Source organism: Excalfactoria chinensis, chromosome 16 (genome assembly GCF_039878825.1).
Source record: "Excalfactoria chinensis isolate bCotChi1 chromosome 16, bCotChi1.hap2, whole genome shotgun sequence".
Lineage (NCBI taxonomy): Eukaryota > Metazoa > Chordata > Aves > Galliformes > Phasianidae > Excalfactoria > Excalfactoria chinensis.
The window spans coordinates 9,960,810-9,987,163 of record NC_092840.1 but is presented as its reverse complement, the minus strand read 5'-3'; positions in this window follow the sequence as shown (position 1 = coordinate 9,987,163).

The window sequence follows — 26,354 nt, the reverse complement described above, 5'->3', positions numbered from 1 at the left end:
GGGGACTCCTCAGAGCAGTGTTTGAACAAATCCCTTGCTCATAAAGCAACCGTCTCTTCCACTCACCTCTCAGAAGCATGCAGCTCCCGGTGGCACAGGGCTGTGTGTAGGGGCTGTGTCCCAGGAGCAGAGTGCAGCTGATCCCAGCCCTTGGGGTGTTGGAGGGCACTGCTTCACCTGGTGACAGGGGCTGTGGGGAAACAAAGAGATAAGATGGAATCCCACTGCCACAGAGACATCAGAATGAAGGTTGTCCTTCAGAAACCACTTCTCCCCTTAGCACCCCACTGCTTTTTGCAATGGCAGCAGTGCTGCATCCCGTGGGCATTGTGGGTGTCATCGCTGTGGGCAGGCAGTCTTGCTCCTGGCTGTAATGTAAGTGCCCAGGTGGCACCTGAGTGGTTGCAGCTCACTGGAAGCTCTTGGAAATGCTTTGATGCAATAAGGTTGGATGATAGCTTGGTGCTTTCAGAGAGGTGACTTCAGGTCACCCACTGAGCTCAGAGTCCCAGTGTTGTCACTTTAAGCAGCTCTGTGTTGTCTGCTCTGTTTGTGCTCTCCTCATTACAAAGCCCAGCACTGAACCCCTCCCTGCTGCTGCCCAGTGCTGGGCTGGGCCATGGTGACCCTGTTCCCTGCTCTGGCAGTTTTTCTGGTCGATGATGTAATGGTGCTCAGGTTGTGTAAGAGGTGTTATTAAGAAGAAATGGTCTCTGGTGCTCTTATGAAATGAGAGCATAGGGTTGGGTTTTGTTGTTGTTTTCTTTTTCCATAAGCTTTTTTAAGGTGGCTGCTCTTTCCAAACCCCTCTTGTTACAAACCAAAGTCTGCTGTCTGCTCCATGCCAGTGCTTCTCCCATGTCACAGGGTGTGCCTGCTTGCTTAGAACCATGGCTTGTGTGTGTCTGTGCAGCATGACAGGAGCACAGAGCAGGGTCTGATCCCAGAGTGCTCTTCCTGCTGCTTTCGACTGAGGAGAAGCCAAGTTATGGGTGAACCCACACCTTTGCTCACACTCTTCAGGGTTTCATCTGTTCCATCTTCAGGTGAACAAGCAAGGTGAAAACATTTTAACACCAACATTTCTCAATTGGCTGAGTGCATTTCTTCCCCCTCCCCTCACCCCCACATCTGAATCATAGAGGGGAAAAAAGCCATCAGAGCATCAGCTCAGAAGGATGTAAGAGCTGAGTTCCACCCCGTAAAGCACGTGTGCAAGAGAGCAGTGCGTAACGCTGAGTGGGCAGCTCCATGCTAAGTGCAATAGATTATCTGCAGCTCGAGTTTTGAGGACCATCAGTCATGTGGTTTCCAAGAAACTGAAGATTTACACTGAGAAATCATTTGCAGAGGAAATCTCTGAATGCATCAGGAAAAGAGGTGCGTTGGAACAGAGCTGTGCTCACAAACACCTGGGGAGCACACTTCTAAAAGAGGCTTTTATTTTTTCCTAAATGAATGAGGTGTCCTTTCCTGCCTCCAAAGTTAGTTTGTTTGAGGATAATGAAGCAGAAGCTGTATGTGGCTGTTCCATAGAGCTCCCAGGGCCCTGGGCCATCAACCAACCACTCTCTCTGGTTTCTCTTGCAAAGTGAATTTTCAGAACAACAGGAGCCCAAAAGAGTATTATTCCTAACAGTTGATTTGCACAACAAGATGTGGCACAAAGCAAAAAGCAGCACCAGGACAGAGCTGGGTTTGCTGCCTGTTGGCTCCCACAGTGCTCCCTGCCCACCTGGCAGCTCCTGGCTGCAGCCTGTATGGGTGGCAGCTGGCACTGCCTCACTGCTGCACTTAGTGCTAAGTGCAATAGGATCTCTCTGTGGTGTTCGACACATCTCTAAGAGCAGCGCTGAGACACTGTTGACACTGAACGTTCACTGATGGCATCTCCTGCCAAACTCCCATGTAAAACGAGTGGGTTGACAACAGCAGTATTTAAAAAAAACAAAAACCAAAAACAACTTCCTTCAAGGGAGCATTTAAAATTTTATCAGGTCTAGCTGGAATGGCAGATCTGGAGGATATATCGTTTCCCTTGCTTGCTCACAGATCCATCCCCCGAGACTGCAAACCCCAGCAGTGTGGCATCCTCAGCACACAGGTCCCAGCACACCAATGGGACCACTGCACTGGTTTATAGCCCAGCTCCCAGCTTGGTCCTCAGAGCCGGCACTTAGCTACTGACTTATCCGTGGGCTTAAAGTGCTTGTTATTTATGAGTATATAGCTTTAGCTCTTTGGTCAATGAAATAAAATATAATAGTACAAAATGAAAGCCGAGCTTCTATAAATAATGTGGCTGAGTTAATCAGTAGCTAATGAACTGCTGGTGAGGATGTAAGCAGGAAAGAATTACTCCTTTCTGTGCTATTTCAGTGAACGTTTCTAAGTGTGGGTGCAGTTTTATTAGTTTAAATCTTCTTCACAAATACAGCTATCGTGTAAACATTTAATACAAATAGAACTTCAGCCACACTTTTGCTAACACGAGCTACTTCGCTAAAAAGCGCTCCTGTTTAAATATTTAGCCAAAAAAAAAAAAAAAGGTAGGTTTTAAAACACGTCCTTAGCTCTGACAGGGTGAGCCCCTTGTTGAGAGCAGCAGGGCTGGCATAGAGCAAGGGGAGATGAATGGCAGCAAAGATATGTTGTGCCAATGCTCAGATGCTCCCTCGCAGTATTGAGCTGCGGTAGGACGAAGCAAAGTGTTCCCAGTCCTGATGGGTTTCAGGTACCTGCGTATCAATGGCACTTGGAATTGAAGCATTCCGACTGCTGAAATTTTTATTCAGTGGAGGTTGTTCATTGATTTCTCTTTCAAGTTGTTCCGCTCCCAGAAATAGAGTTTGCAGGACTTTTAAGTACACGTTTGTGGCCAAAGGATAACAAAGGAGAAAGAAAATCCATTCTTCCTCCAATGTGCAGCCCGCATCCCGAGCGCGGCTCTGCCATCCCTCCTCCACCCCACCGTGGCGATAAGAAGTTCCTCCTGTTGCTAAGTATGGCTAATAAAGTTGAAAAACACCTTTAGAAAAATGATTAGGCGGATAATAAAGTATGTCAACTTGAAAATATGCATTCTTCATGTGATGACTGCAGATAGTTTATCACTTTATGAGTGACACATCCATTTATAAATATTTATTCTCTCCAGTGGTACTGATAAATCTTTTGAGCCTATAAGCCCATTGATACATACACAGTAATATCATTTGTCTTTCCAATGCATTTTATTTATTATTGACTAATTGCCTGCCAGATTGTAAATATGATAGGGGTGGCATTGTGCTTTGATTAACTGTATGTTAAAGTACCCAGAGGAATTTAGACCCAGCTCTGAGCAAAGACATCCGCAGCAATAAATTGTATGTTTTGAAATCAGCTCTGCAGCATGGAGCTGCAGCACTAGTTAAACAAGCTGAGCAGAGGCATTTTCCAGAGCAGTTTATTTTGATTAATGGGTTCCCAAAAGCCTCTTGCTGCTGTTTACAATGGATTTGCTGTAATATTTACAATAAACTGGGGTTAGTCAAGAGAGTTTTAATGTACTTCAGCAGGTTACTTACACGTCCCAAACCAGGGGCAACGACATAGTGTGAAGGCAGCTGTTCCACGTTAGTCTGTGGTTGGATTAGATGATTCTAGAGGACTTTTCCAGCACTAACAATGTTATGATTCTATGTTTTGTCCTTCACTGTGAGGCATTTGTGCACAGGCAGCTTTCCTCTCTCTCCCTCTGATTCCCCACTCTGACATTCCTTAACCAAACGTTTTGGTCTGGCTCAACACATCTTGAACCATCTCGGCAATGACTGGGGATAATTTGTCACAGCAGAACTGGCAATCCATTTGTAAATATTTATCCTCTGCTGTGACACTGATGAGTGATGGATGGGCTGAGCATGCAGCGCGCTCCCTGATCCCATGGCCCTGTGAGCCATCATCAGAAAGCCCAAATGTTGTTATCCTGTCCTGGTAGAATTCCCTGCTGGAAGTTTCCTGCCCAAGCCAAAACAGAAGAGGGCAGAAGCCTCAGCTGAGTGCTGTGCTGTGCCCTGTCCCATCCATAGAATGCCTTCAGCAGCACACACTTGATCTGCAAAAGCGGAGCTGCTTTGTCAGGCCGTACTTATGCAAAGCGTAACTTGACAGAAATCCTATTCTAATTAGCACCTGCTGATCATTGTCTGTGATGCTATTTAGCTAATTGTACCTTGGGCAGTGAAAAACAAAGCGAAACCAAACCCAGACCATAATTTTGCCCGAATAGATGTCAGAGCAAAATATGCACATTCCCCAGAGGATGTGCGCTGCCATCCCCCTTTGCATCCTGCAGGATCACCTCCCTGGAGACCTTCTGGACGTTCCCCAGCAGTCCCATCACCTGAACCCTAGGGATGATTTGCAAGTGAGGAAGGGTAGGGAGAACTCTGCAGAACTGAGATGGGGAAGCCCCAAGAACAGAATGCTCCACTGTTGAACATGGAAGCAGAATCCAGGGATGGGTATTGCCCCAGAGGGTGACTCAAGTCAAGGCAGGGTTCATCATTTCTGACATGAGATACAATCTTGCTCACCAGACTTCAATGTTTGTTTGTTTATCCATTTTGTTTAAACCCTGATTTCTTCACACTTAAGTGAAAGGCAGTGCTATTATCCAGGGCTGCTTTGCAGCCTTTCTTCCTTGGATGCGGGATAATCAAGGTCCCTTTGATTTCCATTACACTTTCCAGTGGATCTGAGATGTAATTAATTAATTGATTTTTGCTGCCAGTCCCCTAATTAACAGTAAATAAAAATTCATGCCAGGGTTAATAGCTTTAAAGGTTGGAGACAAGAGTGTGTTCTAGGCAGGTCTGTTGCCTCTTCTGTGGTGCATTTGGGTTATATTCCCTGTTATGCTTTTAAATCCTAATCAACTGAAAGTTAATTTCATTCTTAACTAAAAGAAAGCCAGAAATGGGTTACTATTATGGAACTGGTTTTGGTTTTTGGCCCTTCCAGGTCTGTTTTTCTAGGCTGGTTATAACACAACAAGGACCCAATGCTGGTGCTACATGACCTCCAAACTCAGAGAGGTTTGTGTTGTGGATAGGCCCTGCACCCTGTGCTCACAGTGTTTACTGTAAATGCTGCTCTATTTGCTCTTTATTGTGCAGGACAATTACCGTGTAGATCCATTACTTACTATTTGTGCAGAGCTTTGAGGATATGAAGCGCTCAGTAATATTATGTGTAGCCTGGTGGAAGTTTACTAACAAAAGGTCAGGTCGTTTTTATCCATTATCTCCTACTAGACAATAAAATTGCAACAGACTAGACAGAATTATTGAAAATATTGCTGTATGTGTTGGTAAAATGAATTATCTGAACAACCTCCTTCTTACATGGGAGCACCGACACTGAGGTGCCTCTGAGACCTACACTTGTTGGCAATGCCAGCATTTGTGCTGCTAATTAGGGCTCCTGGCTTTCCATAAGCCACCAAAAAGTGGTGGTTTGACAGTGCCCCTATGAAACTGATCTGAAAAACACTATCTAGATCTCTTCTAGAAACTAAGAGAAATAGGAAGGAAATGCTCTTCCTTCCTTACTGATTGATGCTTTCACTTTCACATCCCTGTGAGTTCTTGGCCAGACCTGTTCTCATCCCCAGATGTGTGTGGGAGAACCACTGAGGCTCTGCTATGATGCCTCAAGAAGTCATTCGGAACTGACATCATAAACAGCTAAACAAGGCCCTGTTTGATTAAAAACATCCAGTTCTGCTTCTATCTTTCTGTCAATTTGATTCTTTGGTCTAATTGGAGTATCCGTTCAGTGCTCTTACTTTAATAACCTGCTGCTCATCTGCTTTGCTAGGCAAATATCATGCTCGGGATGCTGCCAGCCTTTAGCCTTGACCATCCTAATACATAATGCAGATGATAAAAGCCAGTGTAACAGAAAAGAGGTCCCGGGGAGAATACAAACCATGACAAAATAAGAAGGAAGCAGATGGTTAGGTATTAAACTGCAGTAATAAAATAACATCTGGCAGAATATCACACACACGCACTGATGCCCATCTGAAGAGTGCACTGATTTAAGTAATATGCTTCTCATTTTGGTGCAATTAACACCAAAATTTGCATAGCAAACAGTGTCAGAGCATCCAGAGTCTTCTTTAGAAAAATACAATCCAAATACATTTTTTCTACGAGGGGATTGGCCTTAGTGGACACCGATGGCTTTCTATACTGTGGTGTAAAGCAATTAATGAGTCATACCTTCCTGCTGGCCGGAGAACCCATTACTCTGTTTACATACAGTCTGGCAGATGTACGTGTTTGCAGGGCTGGAAATTAAAAGATAAAAGGGGAAGAGCATTTGACCAAGTTGAACATCGCCTCCACCCTGTGCCACAGAGGGAAGGATGCTGTGCAGACGAGGCAGATCCATAAAGCTCCATACAGGGAACCTGTCCGCCTCAAGTGCTCTCCCACACTTTTCTGATATGAGTGAGATTGGGAAGGAGAAACCTCAGGGCTGGCTTTTGCCAAGGAAGTGAGAAGGGAGGAGCTGACAATGAACAGAAGCGTGGAAAAGGCTTTGCCTGCAAATACCTGCATGTCCCATGGCACATGAGTACAGTGTTTAGGTCATCCACTTTCCTGTGACAGCCTGTACAAGTAGGAATAGCAAGGTGTATGTTTTGCTTAGAGCAGCCTCAGGTGTAGGACAGCAACAGAAGGAGCTGGGGGGTGTCTGAAAGCTGGGAGTATGTTTATAGGTGGAGAGGGCTGCGGTGTTAACAGAAACACGTCCTACCACAGCATTTCCAATGAATTATTGCACCTCATCCCAGTGCAAAATGGGGCTCTGAGTGTGACTGAGGAGCGAGTGATGGGCTGAATGAGGAAACATTTGCAGAAAAAGAGCCTGCTCCAGCTAGTTTTACTCTGGTTCTGCAATTCTGAAGATGGTTTAATTTCCTATGTGCTGCCTGTGTTTTGCTTATATTTCTTCTCCTTGGCCTCCCTCAGTGATAGCCCAGTGCCTGCTTTCTCAACAGTAACAGCAATAATAGCTGCAATATATTTAATAGCTACCCACTGTCAGCCTCACTCCGCCTTCCCAACAGATTCCCCAAGGTGCTGGATGCATAATGCATTTCCCAGCTGGGGATCAGACCTCGTGAGCATCCTCTCACTTGCAGCACCTCCTTGCTGGCAGCCTCCCTGCTCTGGGAGAGGTACAGGAGAGGAACTTTCCTCCTCCTTGTGGGTGTGAAGCAGAAGGATTGCAGCGTGAGCCTTTGCTCCAGGCAGCAGCAATTTACCTACCCTCTCTGCATCCCATCCCCAGCCATGTGAGCTGTGAGCAGCAGAGGTGCTGAGATGGATATAGGGACAAAGGGGAGATTTTGCTGTAGGTGACCCAAGTAGGCTTTTGTGAGAACATTTTCCAAATGGCAGTGTTTAACCTTAGAAGTTGTGATCTCTTCAGGAAGAAGGTACTAATGCTATTATTCATTTATGTGGCTTTATGGGCAAGAAAAGTGGGGAGCAATTTGCTCATCTTAACTTCCGCACCTTCTGGTGTCCTTCAGGATGGGGCCATTTTGCAGACACTTACCACATGACTCACTGACTGAGTGTTTAATCCAAAAGGAGGAAGAAAAGGCCACGGTAGAGTTGGGAAATGAACCCAGGAATGTTGACTTTGAACTACACCAAACCCATTGCAGTGCAGTATTGCACTCAGTACTTTGCTTGGTGTTCAGCCACAGCTTTAAAGTTTGTCCAACAAAGTTACAACGTCAGAAGGGGGGTAATTTTTGTTCTTCAGATGAGGAGACAGAGAAATCTAAAAGCCCACTGCTCACAATAACTTATTATTGCTCTTTATTTGATGGAGTGACTCACATAGCACATAGCTTCAGGAACAGGTCTAGGGAAAGCTAGAGCTGAAAACACAGCCAGCTGTACAAAGCTAGCCATTTCCTACACAGCAGCTACTTCAAAAGAATAAAATAGATGTCTCCTTTTTTCTATCCAAAAAGTCACTGCAGAAGCAGCTTTCTTTTGTTATCTCCCAATAAATGTGTCTCTGTAATAGTGGAATTTACTGCTGGGGGTGTGCATTTCTCACCACTGCTTCCCTTTACAAAGAAGCTAATCTATCTTCTGCTGGAGAAGGCAAATGATGTCATGTTTCCTGTATTTCAGCCTACTTTCCAGCTGCTGCAGAAAGGCAGGGCTGGAGGTAAGCCCTTGGCTCTGCAGGAGCAGAGTGGGAGCTGCTGGACTGGGGCTGAGCTGCATCAGTGCTGCAGGAGCAAACCTTGGGCAGAGGGTTCTGTCACCCTTGGGTGGCTTTTCGTCCCTCACATGCTGACCTGCCCATGGTGTGGCCGGTCCTGCAGTCTGCTCAGCATGGGCAGGCATGGAAGGTTTGCGGGGTACTGCCCAGGGTTGGTCTGACCTCCAGTGGGAGCACCTGGAGGCCGCTCCGACCCACCAAACATCAGCAGATACAGCAGTGAACCAGGGGTGAAACCCAAAGCCTTGCTGTTCCTTGTTGCTTGCTGAATTTACCACCCTCACGTGCTGCCCCTTCCCCAGGAGAGCTGTGTGCAACCCCATGGCTCTGCTGGCTGCGTTTGTTTGGCTGTAATTCTGTCCTTTGCCTGTGTACCAGCAGAGCACGGCTTTTCTTATATATTATCCTTCCAGAGCAATAGCAAGAAAATAAAAATGAGTAACAGCTTGTTTCCCAGCCCTGGATGGAGCAAAAATTTTGATGAATGGACAAACTAGTTGCCTGGAAAAGAGCATGAATAATTTGCAATGAATAATATTCAAGTGTTACCTTTTTTTTCCACCCATAAATTGCTCGCCAACTTCTTTTCCCCTGAGCTGTTAGTCACCAGAGCAGGCAGAGAGCAGCATGCTGGAAGCATTTGTTTGCTGCCACTTGGAGCCGTGGCCGTGCGCCGGTCACTCTGATTGATGGAAGCCTGTAGCAGCAGGTTGCTTGGGTTGACACCTTGAGGTTCCCAGGGCTTTGCATGTATTTCTGTCACAGGCAATGACAGATGCTGAAACAGCTGTTGCTTTGCTACCATTTGTAATTTATAAATGATTGCTTCTACAAGTCTCAACCAACGTGAGAGCTTGACAGAGTCCTGGGTTAAGAGTGAAGTGCTTTATGAAACCGACCTGTGGATCTCTGTGCTTCTTGGAGACACGGCTCACACTTCTCCCCCAGCACCCATGGGTGCAGGCTGTGAGCTGGGGGTGCAGAGTGGTGACCTCTTTCACCTCCTCCTTGAATGCATCTGTGTTGCATGCTGCCTTTTCAGAGCTGCTCCCCTCCATCACTCCCTCCTTTCTGATTTCTATTTCTTTTCCATTGCCCTGTTCTAAACAGCTGAGGCACTTCCCCTTTTCCTCCTTTTGCTTGGACTCCAAGCAGTGTGAAGGAATGACCTCTCTTTCATGCACATGATTGCATTTTAAACTTTAATAGCTTCCATACCATTTCCAAAGAGTCATTCTGCTCAGCTGAAGCTCTCTGCATTGCACTCAGGTTTAGGGAACAGCCAGGACATGAAGGGAAAGTCCAGCCTCTGTGTCAGATCCCCATCTGCATGATGGACAGTTCACATTTAAGCCACACTTCGTTCTGAGCTGAATGTATGTAAGGCTGAGGTTCATCACATGGAACAGTTTCTGGCATCGCACAGCTGTGAGAACTCTGCTTTGCCTATGAAAAGATCAGAGCATAATGTGGCTAATGCTAATCAAGAGATATCTGAGCGGTGTGCAGTGATTTCTTAATAGATGCCAGCAGAAGAGGCTTCAGGGGGTGAATGTGGCACAGCACAGAGCTTTCCTGTGCCACAGTCCCTCCTGTGAAGGGCAGGCCGTGCCTCCTTCCTGTGTGTGTGCCTTCAGGGCCAGCAAAGGAAGCCAGCACAGGCGAGGATAGAACAGCCCTGAATATGGAACATGGGTTTTGGGGATGCCATGCGTTTACTGACTTATTTCCTCTTGGTGTGTCTTTGACTAGCTGTGGCCTTTTTCCCAGGAAAGGGAGACAGCTTTGATACACAAGGAGGGATCTGAGAAGAGCAGCTTGTTAACATGGGTCCCAGAACAGGGAGGTTAAAGCCCAAATTACTTCCTGGCTGTGAGAGACGTGAATTATTAGCTCCTGGGTGGATAGCTCTGCTACCAACTTTGATGTTATGAACTTTGATGTGACAGTGGCTGCTCAAAGCAGTGGGAAAAGCATGTTTAAAGACCTGAAAGGTCTGCAGAAATCAGAATAAGGGCTTTTTACTTACGGCGTCTGTCTTTTTCTCTCTTGGCGAAGTTGTCTCAGAGGCAATTAGTACATCTAGGATGGGGATGAGCAGAGGTTTCTTCTTTGCATCTTTTGCTGGAAAAGCCCAGATTGCAAGGCTTAGACAGAGATTTGAAGTGCAAGGGGTGAGTGAGAGGTTAGGCCTTGAATAATTTTAAACCATCCCTGGCATCGAGGAGAAAGCAAGTGAACAGCACGCTGAAAATTAACTGCTTCTTGCCTGAAGCAATTGCCATACATGCACGCTGTTGGGTGAACACCCAACCCCTTCCCACCCTGCAGTGCACAGGGAAGAATGCTTCTCTTTTCCTCTGCAGATCAGAAAGCAGAAGAGCAGAGTCATCCCCCGAGAAGGAATTTCCCACAGCAGATGTTACAGCCCGTGATCCCGCTATCTCTGGTATCACTGCTGGAGGAACTGCTGTGCTGCTCGGAGCTCTGTGTGCAGATAACGCAGTCCCGCTCCTCTGGTCTTGTCCCTGCAGCAGAGATAAAGCCTTGCTCAGCGTCAGTAAATCCTGCCTGCTTGCAAGCATCCCTGCCCACACTGAGACCTTACCTCTGAAAGGTGATAATGTGAAAAACATCCCGCGACATTTTGTAACAGGGATCTATTTCTGTGCGTTATGTCCTGGCGCTCTGCAGGCTGTGACCTCCGGGTGGCTGCTCTATGCTGTCCTCTGGCACAGAGCGGAGAGAAGGCAGCTCGACACCAACCATCTGCAATGAAAGTCTGTGAGGCCTGAATCCAGCCCCTGCTTCTGCTCGTGCAGTGCCTGTGGTTTAAAGCAAGTCACTCAGTGGTTCTGCTCCTCATCCGTAATGTAAATGGCATCTCCCCTCTGCCTGCATGCCCTCTGTAGATCAGGCGCTGCTCCGTTTTGGGTGCAGTGTCCCTGCAAACCACCTCAGGTCATAAAGTACCCCAGGGGATGTTGGCACCACCAGTACTTTACTTTCCTCCAATTCTTTGCTAGCCTGACTGCGAGTCTCGGGAGATTTTGTGCAGTATTTAAACCCCCACTTTTTGATTTATCTGGCATGGTGAGAACTTTGCCTCCCCTGTTTCATTTGGGTTTTTGCATTATCTTTTAAGGAAACATTACCAGCACCAGTGCAAACCTGACCCCCAACGTTCGGCACCGGGGCCCTCCTGGAGCTCACACCATTGCTCTAAAACTGAGCCCAGCAGTTTCTTCTGGACAGATTGCTGTTATGGAGTATGAATCTTCATGAACGTTTCTCTTCTGTGACCTAATTGGTTTACCTGCTGGCACATGGCATATATTGGATATCTCAGAAAATTTATACCAGCATTAAAATGTTTTAGAGCCCAAAAGAGTAAGATCTCTGATCTCAGCTTTCCCTCTGGGGCTTCACAACAGCTGCAAGAGTTAAAGCTACGTGTATGGGCTGTCCTATATTGCAGGAGCTGCATTCATATCTTTCTTTCTCAGCCTCCACCTCCTCCTATTCAATTTGCAGTCTAGACTGTTTAAAAATATCTTGTTACTGCTTTTCATTTTTTTCCTTTTTCCTATGGGGAAAGGGCACTTGTGAGACAATGCTCTCAACTGGAGATGACACAGATTTGCTGCATGTTAGTGCACGATAACAGGAGAGGTTCCAACAAGCTCTAATATGTAATAAACTACAACGGCATAAATTGCATATGATTAAACCTTTGATGGTGGGCTGTTAGGAATTCCCAGTGTAACGTGCCATGCCACATTTTACATCAACCCCAACAATGACAGTGCCAGACTCATCGGCTCCAAGGGGTTAATTATACATCATGGATGAAAACAATGCAAGGATGCTTGCTAATACTCAATTATTTGCATGGCAACCCTGGGTGACTCCCTTATTGCTGCTGCCAATTCACAACGCTCACCTGGGGCAAGATAGGAAAAGGCTTGTCATTCCTTACCCTCCACTTTCTTTCCACCCCTCCTTGCTGATTTTTTCCTATTTTTCCTATTTGCAACACCAATTTGCTTGTCAAGGTGTCTGACAGGTGAAAAGCCCATCTGATTATTGAAATCGTAAGGTCAAAGGAAATTTAACCTATCTGCCAGGGATGGCAGTTTGTAGCTGATGCTGAGTTGGCCATTTATGGTCCCTCTCTGTGGGGGGAGAGTGGGGTTTGCTGTATGGTACCCCCTGACCACATGTGAGCTGGCTCAGTGGGTCCCAAAGCCCATCTGCATTGGTGTCTGCAGTGAGAGTGGCTCAGGTGTTGGGGTCCCAGCAGTGGGGTAGGAGAGGTGTTGACCTTCTGGAAGCAGAACCCTTATGGTTGATAAGGCTGTAGTGCTGCTGGTGTGTGTATCCATCTGTATTTCCCTATAGCCAAGTCCTGCCAGCATCCCTGGGAGGACTGCCTGATGCTTCTTCCAGCCTGAAGGAATGCTTGATGGTTTAAGAATTAAAAAAGAAGGATAAAAATAAAAGGGCTGGTGGGAAACCAATGGTAAATAAGGCTCTGACCTTCTCTGAATTGTTCCTGTGCAGTGAATCTAGCCAAGGACTCTTGAATAAAACAAACTTGAAGTTTCTAGGCCAAGCGGGTTTTGAGATATGACTCTGCGATAAATTGTTAGAGGAATATTTCAAAGGCTGAATTGCACCTCATTTTTCAAAGCCCCATATCTCACAAACACCTTGTCTGATCTGCCACAAATTTTGTCAATAAATTATCCTCCTGCTACTGATCGCATATGCAAAGTGTTGAGCAGAAAGAGCAGCACAAATCTTCACCCTCAGCTTCGTCACCTCCATCCTGGAGGTGCTGCCCTTCCCCTGCTCGGTGTGGGACATAAAATAATAGTTCTATACAATCCAGACTGATCGGTGCTGAGTGTCAAGTCGTAGCTTACAGCATCTCCCCAAACCCTGTGGTCTGCACTAGCACAGCTGTGGAAGCTGCCCCCAGCTCTGGATGGGGCTGTGTGCTTTATCTGGCTGGCTCTGTGCAGCAGCTGCTGGAGAAGGCTTCTGTTTCAAAGATGTGGTTAAGTGCTTCTTTTTTTCTTTCTCTCCCCAATTTGTACACTTGCAAAGATAAGCCCCTTCTCTCTTGGTATCTGCATTCAGATCCACAGGGGAATTATTAGCAGAACCGGCAGCACTGTCCCACAACAATGGGATAATGACCCCATCCCCGTAGTAATTTGTTCTATGGCATTATACGGATTCAAATGAAATAATCATTTTAAGAACAGAATAAAGAAGTTGTGCATGTCTATGCTTAGGATGATTACTTCTTTTCACACTCTACGAGTCTTCCTTTGGTACCAAAGGAAATAGATTTATGTTGTTTTTTTCCCCACAGTTAGATCCTGTCTGAAGCCCCCTGGATTTTTTGCAGCTTTCAATTAAAATTAATAAAGTTAACAATTTATCAGTACTGGATACTCCATGGGAAGATCTATACCCGTGTGAGAGACTCGTAATCAATTTAAAGGTGAATCTTTGAGGAAATATCTGCCGTGCTGAAACATGAAGGAGAATTCTGGGACACTGAGACTCATTTAAGAGACTCTTAAAGTATTTCAAAGATAACGTTGCTAAAGAACTGAGAGGTCACAGAGGTGGGGAGGTGCTGCGCATCTCCAGTCAATCGTTTCAGCAGCTTCATGCTGAAATCAAAATCCTATCCATCCTTCTTAAAACGATGTAATCAATAATGGTAACTGAGAGGATGGGGAATATCCTCATTAATATCTTCTCTGACGTGAGGTTTAAACATCATTACATTATTAGCCAGGTCCTGCTTAGCCATGGAATGAGACTTGGATGGGTTTTTTAGATGCCTTGATGCCGTACAGGAGGTTTGTTGGGTACAGAACGAAGAGGTCAGGATTGATGTGGAGGTGCTGAAATGGCTACAGATGGGCACTGAGCTGCTTGGGCTGCTGGCTGATGGGAGGGACTGTGCTGCTGGCGTGGGGCATCTGGAAGCCTTTGTGGGAAGCTGTCCTACCCAGGGTGTGAGGTCACTCAATGCAGTGAGTGCCCAGTTGGCTGGGACAGCTCTGTGTGAGTGGGGCTGGAGATGGCCTCATCCATCATGTGCCATCACTCTTATCTCTGCAGTGCATGGAAGAATTGGCTTTTGAAAAGGCCCTGGGTGATATATTTCCTCCCCTCCTCTGAGACTGTATTGTGAGCTGCTTGGAGAAAGCTTTGTTTGTTGGTGGCATGTGAAACAGGATCTTCCAGAAAACTTCAGAAATGTTTTATGAAGTGTAGTAATAAATACATCCATGCGGTACAGCCCATGCAAAAAAAGCATCTTTGGCCAGAAGCAGTATGTACAGTTTCTATAGTGTAGCTCTTTCAGTAATAAAACTCTAGCAGATGGATTTAATCTCTCTGTTGTTTGACTATCCATTAACCAACTCCAAATAGCTTTCCTAGGGCAGTTGTAGAAGTAGTTATCTGTGGCAGAACTTTCCAACTAGGATCAGGGGCTGCTCAGCGCTCAGGTTGGTTCTGCCAGCTTGGATCTGGCTCTGTGCTTCTGGCTCTGCTCCCAGAGAGCCCCGCAGCCGTACTGAACTGCTTAGCATGGTCGTGGGCCTCAGCTGGGGGCTGGAGCTTGGTGGTCCTGGTGGGATGCACGGGGCTGGGGGCCGTGGGAAAATCCTGCTGGAGAGACTTTGCTTTGCTTCCTGAGAGGACTCGACCAGAGAGGTGATCTGGGCCACATAAGAAAAGAAAGACTGGAGTGCACTCTTGATGTAGCTGAGCTCTATTAGTTAATACAGTCTCTGCTTTGTAGCTGCTGCCGCTGTGCTCTGTAAGGAGCTCACTACGTGCTTGCCTCATGTGGTGTCAGTGCTTTGCTTCTCCGTTGTGTTCTGAGGGCTTTGGCTATAAGGTTGGGCAGGATGTGAGCAAGGCTAGTATTCCCAAAGGGCAAATTGGGCAGTTCTTTGGGGCTGGCATTTCTAGATCTGACACGGGATTGTATGCAAATAAGCCCTAATGAATGTTAATTACCGGGAGGGTTACATACTTGCTTGACTCCTTTTTGTCAGCTTGTACAACTGCATTTTTGTATACCTGGCTCTTGAAATGTTTGACTTAAATAAATAAAAATAGTAATCCTCTGTAATAAAGCAATGGCTTTATTAAAGGTTGCAGGGCTTATATGGTCTCTGTAGTAAAACTTTGAGTTCCTCTATCTAGACAGTCACCTCCTGTCACTTTCTCCAGAAGAGCAGTGCATGGTTTGTTCACTGCTCAAGCAAGCTTACTAGCTAGCCTTTCCCAGCCTGGGACCCATGGTTTCTAATAAAGTGATGAGGACTCTGGATGTCTGTGGGTGGGAGCCCAGCTGTCAGTTTGACTTAATCCTGATGATTGACTTTGGAGGTCACTTCCCACAACGTGGCTAATGAGCAGCGAGACACCAGCTGAGGGATGGGAACAAAGCTGCAGTAGAGCTCTGCCCTGGTCTTGGCTGCAGAGCACTCCCCTCTGTAACTGCGTGAGCAGCGAGAGCCCCAGCTGTGCCTGCACCATCTGGCCTCACCTCTGTGCTCTGCCCCAGCACTTCTGGGTCTTTTTCATAACTCATCCAGAGAACACCCGACATCCCCAAGCCATCACGGTGAGTTGGTCCCATGCGGCTCTGCAGGCATCACGGGTTGGGTTTGGCAGGCGGGTGTTGGCCAATGCCAGCAATAGCAATTCAGAGCCCTTGTGCCCATTTCCACTGGAGCTACAGTTGCTGGCTCCGTGACAGGTTTCCTGTCCTGACTCATAGCTGCTGAGTCACATTTAATTTTATCTCCCTTTGAAGGGAAACGGCATTTGGTCTCGGTTTTCTTTTGCTATTATTTTAACGTATTGCAGTGTTTAATAAGTTTTGGTTCACAGTTTTTATTTTTGCTATTAACACTCTTCCAGTTTCAGGCTGGCTGCTGCAACAGCATAATTGTGCGTTGGGCTGCGATTCAGAGTAACCTTTGTGAAGTCTTTGGAATGACTATTGAAAGGATTTGAAGTATCAGTTCCTATTTCTTCACCCCTGGCCAGTGATGAATGATCTTGGGGAAGGCATAGAGCTTGCATAGCGGATCTATCCAAAATATGCACCCGAAGGAAGCTTTATTTCCCATACTGGGAGGCCATCTCTCCCTTCTGTGCTTTTATGTTTATTGCATCCACTGCTGAATTTTGTGTTTTAGCACAGTTCAAAACTTGTGGAATTCTGGTCCGACTGAGTTACCCAGCTCACAGACAGTGTCCCTCTGTGTGCTCTACAGCAATACAGATAGGGAATGGTCTTTTATCAGCTGGCTGGGAGAAGATGGTATAATCCTGTTGGAGTGACTTAGCTGGCAATTTGGGACGCTGAACTACAGTGATGCTGTAGGACATGCTGGTAGGACGTGGTGCCACAGCTCGGGGTGACTGGGGAGGCTTCCCTGGCTCCGAGAGCTCCACATCAGGTGCCGAGCTAAGGACGTCATGCAAGCACTGTGGCTGTACCTTTAGAGTTCGGTGCTGTATATATTTCAAATCACGGCATATTTTTACTTTATTTTTCTGTTGTTGTTAGCGTTCGAGGCTGAGGGCACTGCGCTGTAACTCCCGCTGGGCTTGCAGCTGAGATGAGGTGGGGAGCTGCTCGGATTGGGAACGCGCTGAGCTCGGGGGGCAAACCCGGAGCTGAGCTCTGTCGGGCGGTGTGGGGTCGGGGTGAGCCCCGCTCCGGTCCCCCCGCAGCCTCCAGCGGCTCTGGCAGCGCTCCCGGGCCGCCCGCCAGCAGCAGAGCGGCTTTTCTTTCCTGGCTAATCGCTGATAAAACAGGAAGACCTTGATCATCCCTTCTGACATGAATAACGATGTTATCTCCTGTGATGTATGACCCAGAGCCAGATAATGTCCTCTGGCAGGCCTTTTTTCTCGTGAGATGTAAAATACAATGATTATGTTACAAGGGGGAGATAAAGTGGCACAATCTTCACTAGTTCAAATAACTAATTGAAGCAGGAACTCGTGGAAATGGCTTCCTTTGTTCCCCAGCCATTGTTGATAGAACAGTGCTTATAATGAAAGCCCAAGCTGTTGCCCTCTTTTTCTTCTTTTCCATTTCCCTTCTCTATTTCTTTTCCTTTCAAAACCCAAGCGCGTTGTCTCCTCCCCCGCCCCGTATCCCCTATTGCTTCCCGGGGGAGCTGAGGGCGGCGGGGCTTTCCAGCACGGGCCCCGTTATCCAGCAGCGTGCGAGCGTTGCAAGGATGAAATCAATAAGGAGCTCTCTTTCTTTGTATCCCCAGAGGACTTTTGAGAAAGGAAAAATTGAGACCAGTGCTCTCCAAGCCATAATTACACTTTTATTATTATTATTTTTATTTTATGTTTTATTTTTATTTTTATTGTTCTTTGGTGAAAGCAACAGACCAAATTACCTGGGAGGGATGGCTCAGCCCCTGGGGATGTATTGGTATCTCGGAGGGTGTATGCTTCTTTGCACCGCTGAGTTCAAATATTAACAGGCAAAAAGAGGGCCCCCAGCCCTGAAAAGAGCTTGCAGCAAAGAGCAGGAGAGGAGCAGCAGATTTGCTTGGGGGTGAACTGCACGGCTGTGATTTGTTGTTATGAGAGAGGGGCTGGAAGGATCGACCTTTCACAGCCTGCTCTGGTCATTAGGAAAGGTGCAATGGCACGGGGCCTGGCCTCATAGGTGGGGCAAACGAGCCTCTTCAGACCAAAACTGGCTTCAGATATGAAAGAAGGATTCCTCGCTTTGAAATAGATATGTATTTAGTGGTGTCTGCCCTGCTTAAAGAACAGCATTAAATATGAGAGCCTTGCCAGAGGTTATCTACTAGAGCTGCGGCAGGTGAGGAACAGGCTGTGCTCTGATGACTCGATAACCCAGACAGATGAAGTGATAGAGACATGTCCTACTGGGTGGCAGCAAGCCACTCTATCCTCATCACCTAGGAATATAGCAACACCATAATGAGGTTGGGCTTCAGCTCTCATGATCCCAGACCATTGATGCCGTACTATCTGATGTCTGACTCACTAAACTTTAATCTTATTGCAGTTCATTTTATGGCACTTGCAGAAAAAACTCTGGCTTGTGAGATGCAGGCTGACTGTGGCTCTGCCTCCTCCCTGCATTGCAGCTTCTGTGAAGCTGTGTGTCTGCAGCTGGTGCTCTCTCGGTCCCTGGGGTCCAGGCTTGTAAAGCCCAACTCCTACAGCTGCATGTAGCCTGAAGTCTCGTCCTGGGCCTAAAGAGCTGACGAAAAGCAGCCAACCAGCTGCCTGAAAGCCTTTAGCTCGGTGGCTGGGCTATGCACAGCATTTGCACTGTTCAACCTTGTGTTTTGTGCACTTTCTTTGCACCCACCAATCAGATGCTGACCTCCTCTCAGCAAGCAGCAGCAGCAATGAGAGCAGGCTGCTCTGGTGTCCAGCAGCCTCCCTGTTGCAAAGGCATAGAGTGAGTTCCAAACTCCTTTGAAGATGAACTCCCCAAATGCTGTCAGAGCAGTGAGAGAAATCTCGAAATTAGGCAAGAGCAGAGCTCCTGGGCACTATTTATTTATGCTACTGGGTGACCTTGAGCAGCTCTGAGTCATAGCTCTGCTTCCCCAACTGCAGAATGAGCATTACAGGAACACCCACTTCATTTGCAGGGGTTGTGGTGCTGAGGGATGTGTTAGTGGTGTGGTGGCGATGGGATGATGATTGGACTAGGAATCTTTTCTAACCTTAATGGTTCTATGACCACGTTGTGCAATTTTCTAACTAATAGAATGTAGGAGAATGTTTTTGGTGGCATTCAGGCTGCGATGCAATGCTTCCCATGTCTGCTTGCAGGCTGAGCTCCTGAGCATCCAGAGGGGGCTTTGTTCCCTATAAGTGCAGGAAGAAATACTTGCAGAGCCGGGACCGTTGTGCAAAGTTTTATGAGTTACCACATGGCCACAGTGCAAACCAATTACTGCAGCAGGTCTGTAATGAGACTAACTTACAGAACAGTTACTGATTCTACAGCGACTTGTGCAGATGCCAAGAAATGCAGGCAGTAATTAGTGACCACCCGATGGACGCGGGGCTCACAGCACCAGCGACTCTGGGGATGGCTTTGCACTGAGGTTGGAATCCCTGCTGATTCTTACAGTGTTTGTTTCGTGTCACTTTGTCAGTCTTAGAATCCGAGTTTAAAACCTTTCAGGTGTAAGTATAATGCTTAAAAGCTTTTCCCCAGCTCCACCCTTAAGAATGGGTTTAATCCTTTTAACAAAGCTCTGATCTGACAGTTTATTTCGCTCTAGGCTTTAGCTTCAGTGGTTGCAGCCAAAACCTGACAAGTTCTTCATGTTAATTCTGAATGTATTATCCAGTGACAAATGTATCTCCCACTTATATGTGACACTGAGAATGAAATGCATATGATAAAATTTCTTATAGCTGGAGTGGGGCTGGTTGTTAAGAACATCTCCATATCTTTGCAGCATGACAGTCATTCCAAAGCCATTCTTTTTCGGTAGCAGATCTCAGCCTAGTTTGGGACACTCATGATGGGTTGCAATCTGCTGCCATCCTCTGCAGAGATTAAAGGAAGGCTAAAAATAAACCTGTCATTTTCCCTGGACATTTTCTTGTGAAATGCAGAGAGAGACGTCACTAGAATGCAAAATAAATTCATATGGAATTTTTATGCTATGTGTATTTTTTTTATGGACAGATGGAGTCACTGTCATTTCTGGTTTCTCCTTTCTAAATACAGGGGTGTTGTGAACAGCCTTCCACCTGAAAGCTTGTCTTGGAAGCAGAAAGGAAGAGAAGATTTTTACAATGAAGGCAAGAAAGGTATTAATTCTTATGAATTTGTCAGTATAGAGGATGCAAGTATTGCATTTGAACTCAGAGCCCCTTCTCTGCTCATAAAATATTGGTGTGTGGGGGAAATTTGTTTCCTGGTATACGCTGTGTGTAGCAAGTCTACTTTTTCTTTGTTTTTTATTTATATGGGATTGATCTCTTGCTAATGGTAGCTCATCCCCAGGAGGATGGCACCTCAGCAGAGTGCAGGGGATGGAGGGCCATGACCCCTGGATGGATGGTATGACCCCACTGTTCACTAAACTCCTGCAGCTGATCTTGTGCCATCTGCTCCATGTGCATTGAAGAGAATGAGAGGGAATGGCCTCAAGTTGTGTCAGGAGAGGTTCAGGCTGATTAGGATCACTAAGAGTGGTCAGGTGCTGAAACAGGCTGTACAGGAAGGTGGTACAGTCAGGAACCCTGGAGGTGTTCAAGAAACATGTAGATGTTGTACGGAGGGATGTGGTTTAGTGAGGGAATATTGGTGGTAGGTGGATGGTTGGACTGGATGGTCTTTGAGGTCTTTTCCAACCTTGGTGATTCTATGAAGCAATTGCCCTGAGACTTTCCCTTTGCTCCTTCCTGTGGCAGCACAGCAGCTCTGTGGTTTTACAGATTGATGCACAAAGGAGATCTGCTTGCAGACAGGGTGTCTCTGGCTGGCGGTGCTGCGTGTCGCTGCACTCAGAGGCATGAGGGAGATGGAGAAAGTCAATTTCCTGTTGAATTAGCTCGGCTGTTTCTCTAGGAAAGGTGGAATTTTAATGAAAGTGCTTATTAATGGATGAGCCCAGAGGGAAGTGGGTTTGCGGTGAGGCCAGAGCTTTATAAGGAAAACCTTACCTTGTAAAAGGCCACAAAAGATGCTTACAGGACTCAAGTTGGTCTGCTCAGCGATCGGCTCCTACTACAGAGGGACAGTCTTCCTCTTCCCATAAAACATGCATTAAGGGTGCCAACTAAGTTGGTTCTTTTTTATATCAGTCACAAAACCAGCGGGAGGTTTAGTTCCTGTCAAACTTTATGGGCCATTTACAAGGAGGCCTTCCCCAAAGTCTTTCACAGGCCAAATAAAAATAAATGGCACTGAACAATTTTATAACACAAAGCACAGACTGTTGTGGTAGTGGGAAAACATGTGCTGGAGATCTCCCTCTCTTGCATAGAGGTATTAAAATGGAATGTTAATTATTGTAACTTTTATGGCTTTTTTTTTTTTGTTGTTGTTGTTCATTTTTGAGCATTAATGTAGTTCCAGGGTTGCCTTGGGATCTCTCCATGGGGATGTGTGGAGGTAAGAAATGTGGTGGCAGAAGTGTGGTTCTGAGCCCCGGTGAGGGGCAAGGAAGTACCAAAGGGATGGTGGGCATGAGAAGCGATGGGTGGTGACTTGCTCCTCTGGGTTTTTACATCTGCAGTGCTTAAATGTCTTGTCTGGGAGCCTGTTGAGCGTCTAACTCCAACTCCTTCAAAAACCTGGGCTAAAATGTGGGCTTGTCTCAGGGCGATCTGCCTTTGGCCCTACACAGCCCTCAGCTCTTCTTCTCAGGCATGTGGTGCCATGCCACGTCAGGAGCTGAGAAGAGATGGTTGCAGGGATCTGATTGAAGCTGACAGCAAATAGGTTTCTCCAAGCCAGGGCAAGTCAGGGCATCTGGAAAGGCTGACTGTGGGTAGCAACTCTTTGATGGGGATGGACTTGAAAGGTATCGTACTGTGGGGTTGTTTTTTCTTAGAGTAGAATGAGGTTAAAAAGCTTTCTCTGTGTGCAGGTTTTTTTTATGACTGACTCTGAAATGCTCAGACAGTGAGAATGGGTGGGGTAAAATCAGGAACACCTCCAAAATCTCATTGGGAAACAAAACAAACAGAAAACCAAGTTCAAAACAAAAATAAATTGAGGGTGGGGGAGAGCAAGCAAACCAAAGTGAAGGAGATTTGTTTGCTTTTGGCTTATTTTCGTATCCTCACTACTTCCCATTCCTTTCTATGCTTTCCACCTACAAGCCCTTCTAGAAAATGTTAATTTGCCAAGCCCCCATTAATCTGCCATTCTGTCTCAGTGACATATCTGAGCAGCTCTCTTGATGCTGACAGGCTCAGTTTGTGTTTGCTGCGATGCTGCATCAACTCCAGTTCAAAGTCAAGCCATCAACTACAGGACGTGGCTTTGAAATAAGCCCCTGGGATAAACAGCGCTGTAGAGCAGCGGACTCTGCAGTTCTGCATAACAATGTAGAGGGAGATGTTATTCCCCCTCCTCAAGTACCTGTGAATCTGTGTTGTTGATTCAAAGCTTTAAGATAGTGATGCACTGATGCATTGGGTTTAATGATGGGACTCATCACTCCTGTCTGCTGGAAGCAGTACCTCTCAGAATCATGTCCCACTGACCAAGATCTGGGTACAGCTGCTAATGCTGCTACAGCAAAAAAAGATGGATGTTAAGTTAATATAATCTCAGTAATCACTGGATTTGTTGCCCAGGAAAACTTAAGACCTTTCAAGCTCTTCATTTTGCCAAAAGCTGAGATTGTGGTTTCCAAGCTCTGCAGCCTTATGCTGATATGCAGGTGCTAGCCATTTCTGTACTGCTGAGCCATGATTTGCAGGGATCCCATATGCAGCATATCAGCTTTTCCAAGTACCCTCTTATATGTGCTGCTTTATGAGGAAGCTATAACTAACAGTGAAACCAGAGTTTAGCGTATTATTTTCTTAGTTTATGGAAGATGGGGCAGCATACAAGCAAGAGACACTGGCAGGTGTGTGGTTAGCAGTGTCTTGCCCTTTAGTAGTTCATGTTCGTGCACAGATACGAACATACAATGATAATCAATAATCAGGTTGCAAATGGCTTTGCTGAGTAATTGCAGCATTAGTCTTCCCTAAGTGAAACTTCAAAGTAATTTCAGTGTTTTATAATTACAGAGTTAGCAGGCTGTAATAACTTCCAAATGTTCTGGAGTTGATTTTTTTTGAAGCAGATCTGCAATGTGTAGTTGTAAGTCTAAAAGGCCTGGATCCCAGAGAGCCTGCTTGGACTGGTAGGCTGGGACTCTTCTTGGAGTAAAGCAAAGCCTGGTGGGGAAACCTTCAGTGGCGTGTGTAAGGCTTATGTGAGAGATGAGGCTGGTCTGGGTGCAGTTGGACCTCTGGGTCAGGGAGGGAAAGGAGCAGTATGCAGACATGGTGGACTTGTGGCACCAGGAATCCTTTAATGACCATTCTGATGCAAGCTCTATGAAGAAACACATTCCCCTCCCCAACTTTTAAAACACAAAGGCAGATGAGATAGACAATGTATCTCGGTAGATGATTCTGAAGTGAGGCCATTTCATTGATCAGAAACACTTTCTCTTCTAGGAAGTTTGGACTTGTGGGGCTTCTGTTCCCCATATGTATAAAAAGAGTTTATGGGTCAGGTTTTCAAAGGTACTGAGGTGGTTATAGATGGCAATGAGAACCTTATGGAGATTCTCTAAAGCAGCTGAGCTGACCAAATCACTAGTTCATTCCTGGTATTTATGCCTAAATAAGTCTGAAACTAGGCCTGGGGATTCAGAGGCAGGCAGTCACCCTGTTGCCTCACTCCCGTATCCCACTTTCAGTGTTTTTTTCAACACAGCTTCTAAGGGTTGACAACAACACTGTGTTGATGCACTTGTCATGTTCATCTACTGAATAACCTTCAATTGCTATCAGCAACTATGGGGGAGCTATTAGGTAATAGCTGCAAAAGAAGGGGCCGGGGGGGGGGAGCAAAAGATCTGACCCTGGCCTATGAATCTGACTTGTGATATGGAGTTGAGGTTTCTGGCCAGCTCAAGGAATCAAGATCACATTAAAAGTCTTTCCAATTGGAGATATTTATACAGGAGTGGGGGAAGCAGTAATGTGCAGATGGTGGCTGACTCCAAAAGTAGAGAAGATCTGCTTTCTTCCTGTCTGGTTGCATGGTGTTATGGCAAGGCTTGGTCCCACTGGTGGCTGAGCTCTTTGCATCTTTCAGGGAACTGAAACGTGTCCGTAGTTCTGCAAAGTCATGAGGAAATCATGCTGGTTTGTGGTGTGTGTGGGCTTCTCACCTGCCTGGCAAGGCAGTTGCTCCTTAGCTCTTCTTTTTAGGTCTTTGGAGTTGTCATAATTCCTAAGATATGCCTTTGCAGCTGTATGGTAGACAGCTGCCACCATCACTGGCAGAGCTGAAAGAGTTTGGATGCTGGTGTTTCTGCTGACGGTATTGAGGTGGCCTTGCCAAGTTATCAACGGAGACCTGCCCTAAAAGCTTGGTTGCTCCTGCCCTGTCCGTAACACTTCTGAAATCAGGTGCAAAGTGCCTTTGCTTCCTTTTCTGCAAGCCTGTGTTAAACCCTTTCCCACGGCACCATGCTCAGACTGGTACTCAGAGATATCATCTTGCCTCTTTGTGTATATATTCAATGTGGAAATGAACTTTTATTGGATACGAAACTCTTATTCAAAATAGAAAAGAGTGAAGAATTTTTATCCTTCCATGAAGCTGATCCAAGCCTTCAAAGTGTTTTGGTAATCGTGTTTATGGCTAAAAGATTGATTATTCGAGTCTGTGTTAGAGTATACTTTTTAGAATGAAGTAATGGCTCATTACAAACCAGCTCAGGAATGCTTTTGAGTTATTCCCCCCCCCTTTTTTTTCTTTCAGGAGTTGTTTTATTTTTTATTATTTAGAGCAGGATGGGGAGGGAAGAGCATGAGGCACTGCTTAACGTTTCAAAACATCTGGATCTCCTCTATGGTTTATTTTTTAATGTGTTTTCCATGAGTCTCTTTAAACAACCACATGGCTTGATGGCAAAACGAATGCAAGTGCAGTGTGTGGAAGGGTACCCTGGATGAAAGGTCGGTGTGCTAACTAGAGTCAAGTGACACGCTCTTGTTTCTGGTTAGGTCATGTGGATTCACAGAAAAAGCCCATCTTGGCTGCTGCTGTTCCTCTTCTCTGCCAAAAGCTGTTAAACATAAAGCAGGCAAAGGAAGTACTAAATTACAGAACACCTAATCTTTAGCCCTTTGTTTAATCTCAAATGAGTCTCCCAGATTGTGTAAACCAGAGATGAGAACAACATGTCAGGCCAACCACAGGATGGTCCAGGACCTGTGCTGAGCAGCGGGACTCCTGTGCCTGAAGAGTGAGCAGGGCGAGATGGGTACAAGAACACTTTATTGGGGCTGTTCTATTGCAAAGCTGTTGGCAGCTGTCCTTCTGGCAGGCTACATACACACCAACAGGGTGAGCAAGGACTGCCCCTTGCTTTGCTCCTCCTAATCTTGAGAAAGCTGAGAGTTTTTTTTCTTGGCAGAGCAACAGGTATTGTTACAAAATTCAGAAGGCTCCCTGCTGCTGATAGGCATTGGCAATTGACATGAAGCCTCAGCTCTGCTTGCAGGTGATCTTTAACCATTGCTCACTGCGCTTCTCTCTGGCATTTTTCAGATCACTCTTTTTCCCCACATCTGCTTTCCCACCTTTCCTCTCCTCCAAAACTGTTCTCTGTCTGCTGCTGCTTTCAGCTTAGCCCAAATGGTCTCAGGTCTTCAATCTTGTGCTTGGATCAGGAGAGAGATGCTGACTAAGGCACAACCAGGGGTGGACATTACTTGGGTTGAGTGAGGTCTGTCCCACCAGAGCTTTGTAGCCATTCCTGAAATCCTCATCATTCTTTGCCGTTCTGTCTTAACAGTGACATGCAGTGGCTGCATGATGTAACAGAGGCAGCTGCAGGCATCCTACAAACTTATAGCTACAGCCTCTTTTAAATAGGAAAAAAATAATTCCAGTACATCTCATACCTCTGCATTAGACTTCAGAGGATCTCAGTGATTGTCTCAAGCCTCCAGAGGTGGTCACAGGCCAGTGTAGGCAAAAGAAAAAAGGATCCTCTGCAGAAGAAGGACATTTTTACTCTTTTCCACCATTTAAGAATATATATTCTTGTTGTTTTGGTGTGATTGTGATAAGGAGTAATCCTCTGTTCTCTTCATGATCTTATACATGTTATGCATCTGCACAAGCATACAAAATGACTGCAAATAATGTTTCTGTTAAGATCCCCACTACCTACAAAATGTTGGTGTGATGGATACAGCTTGGA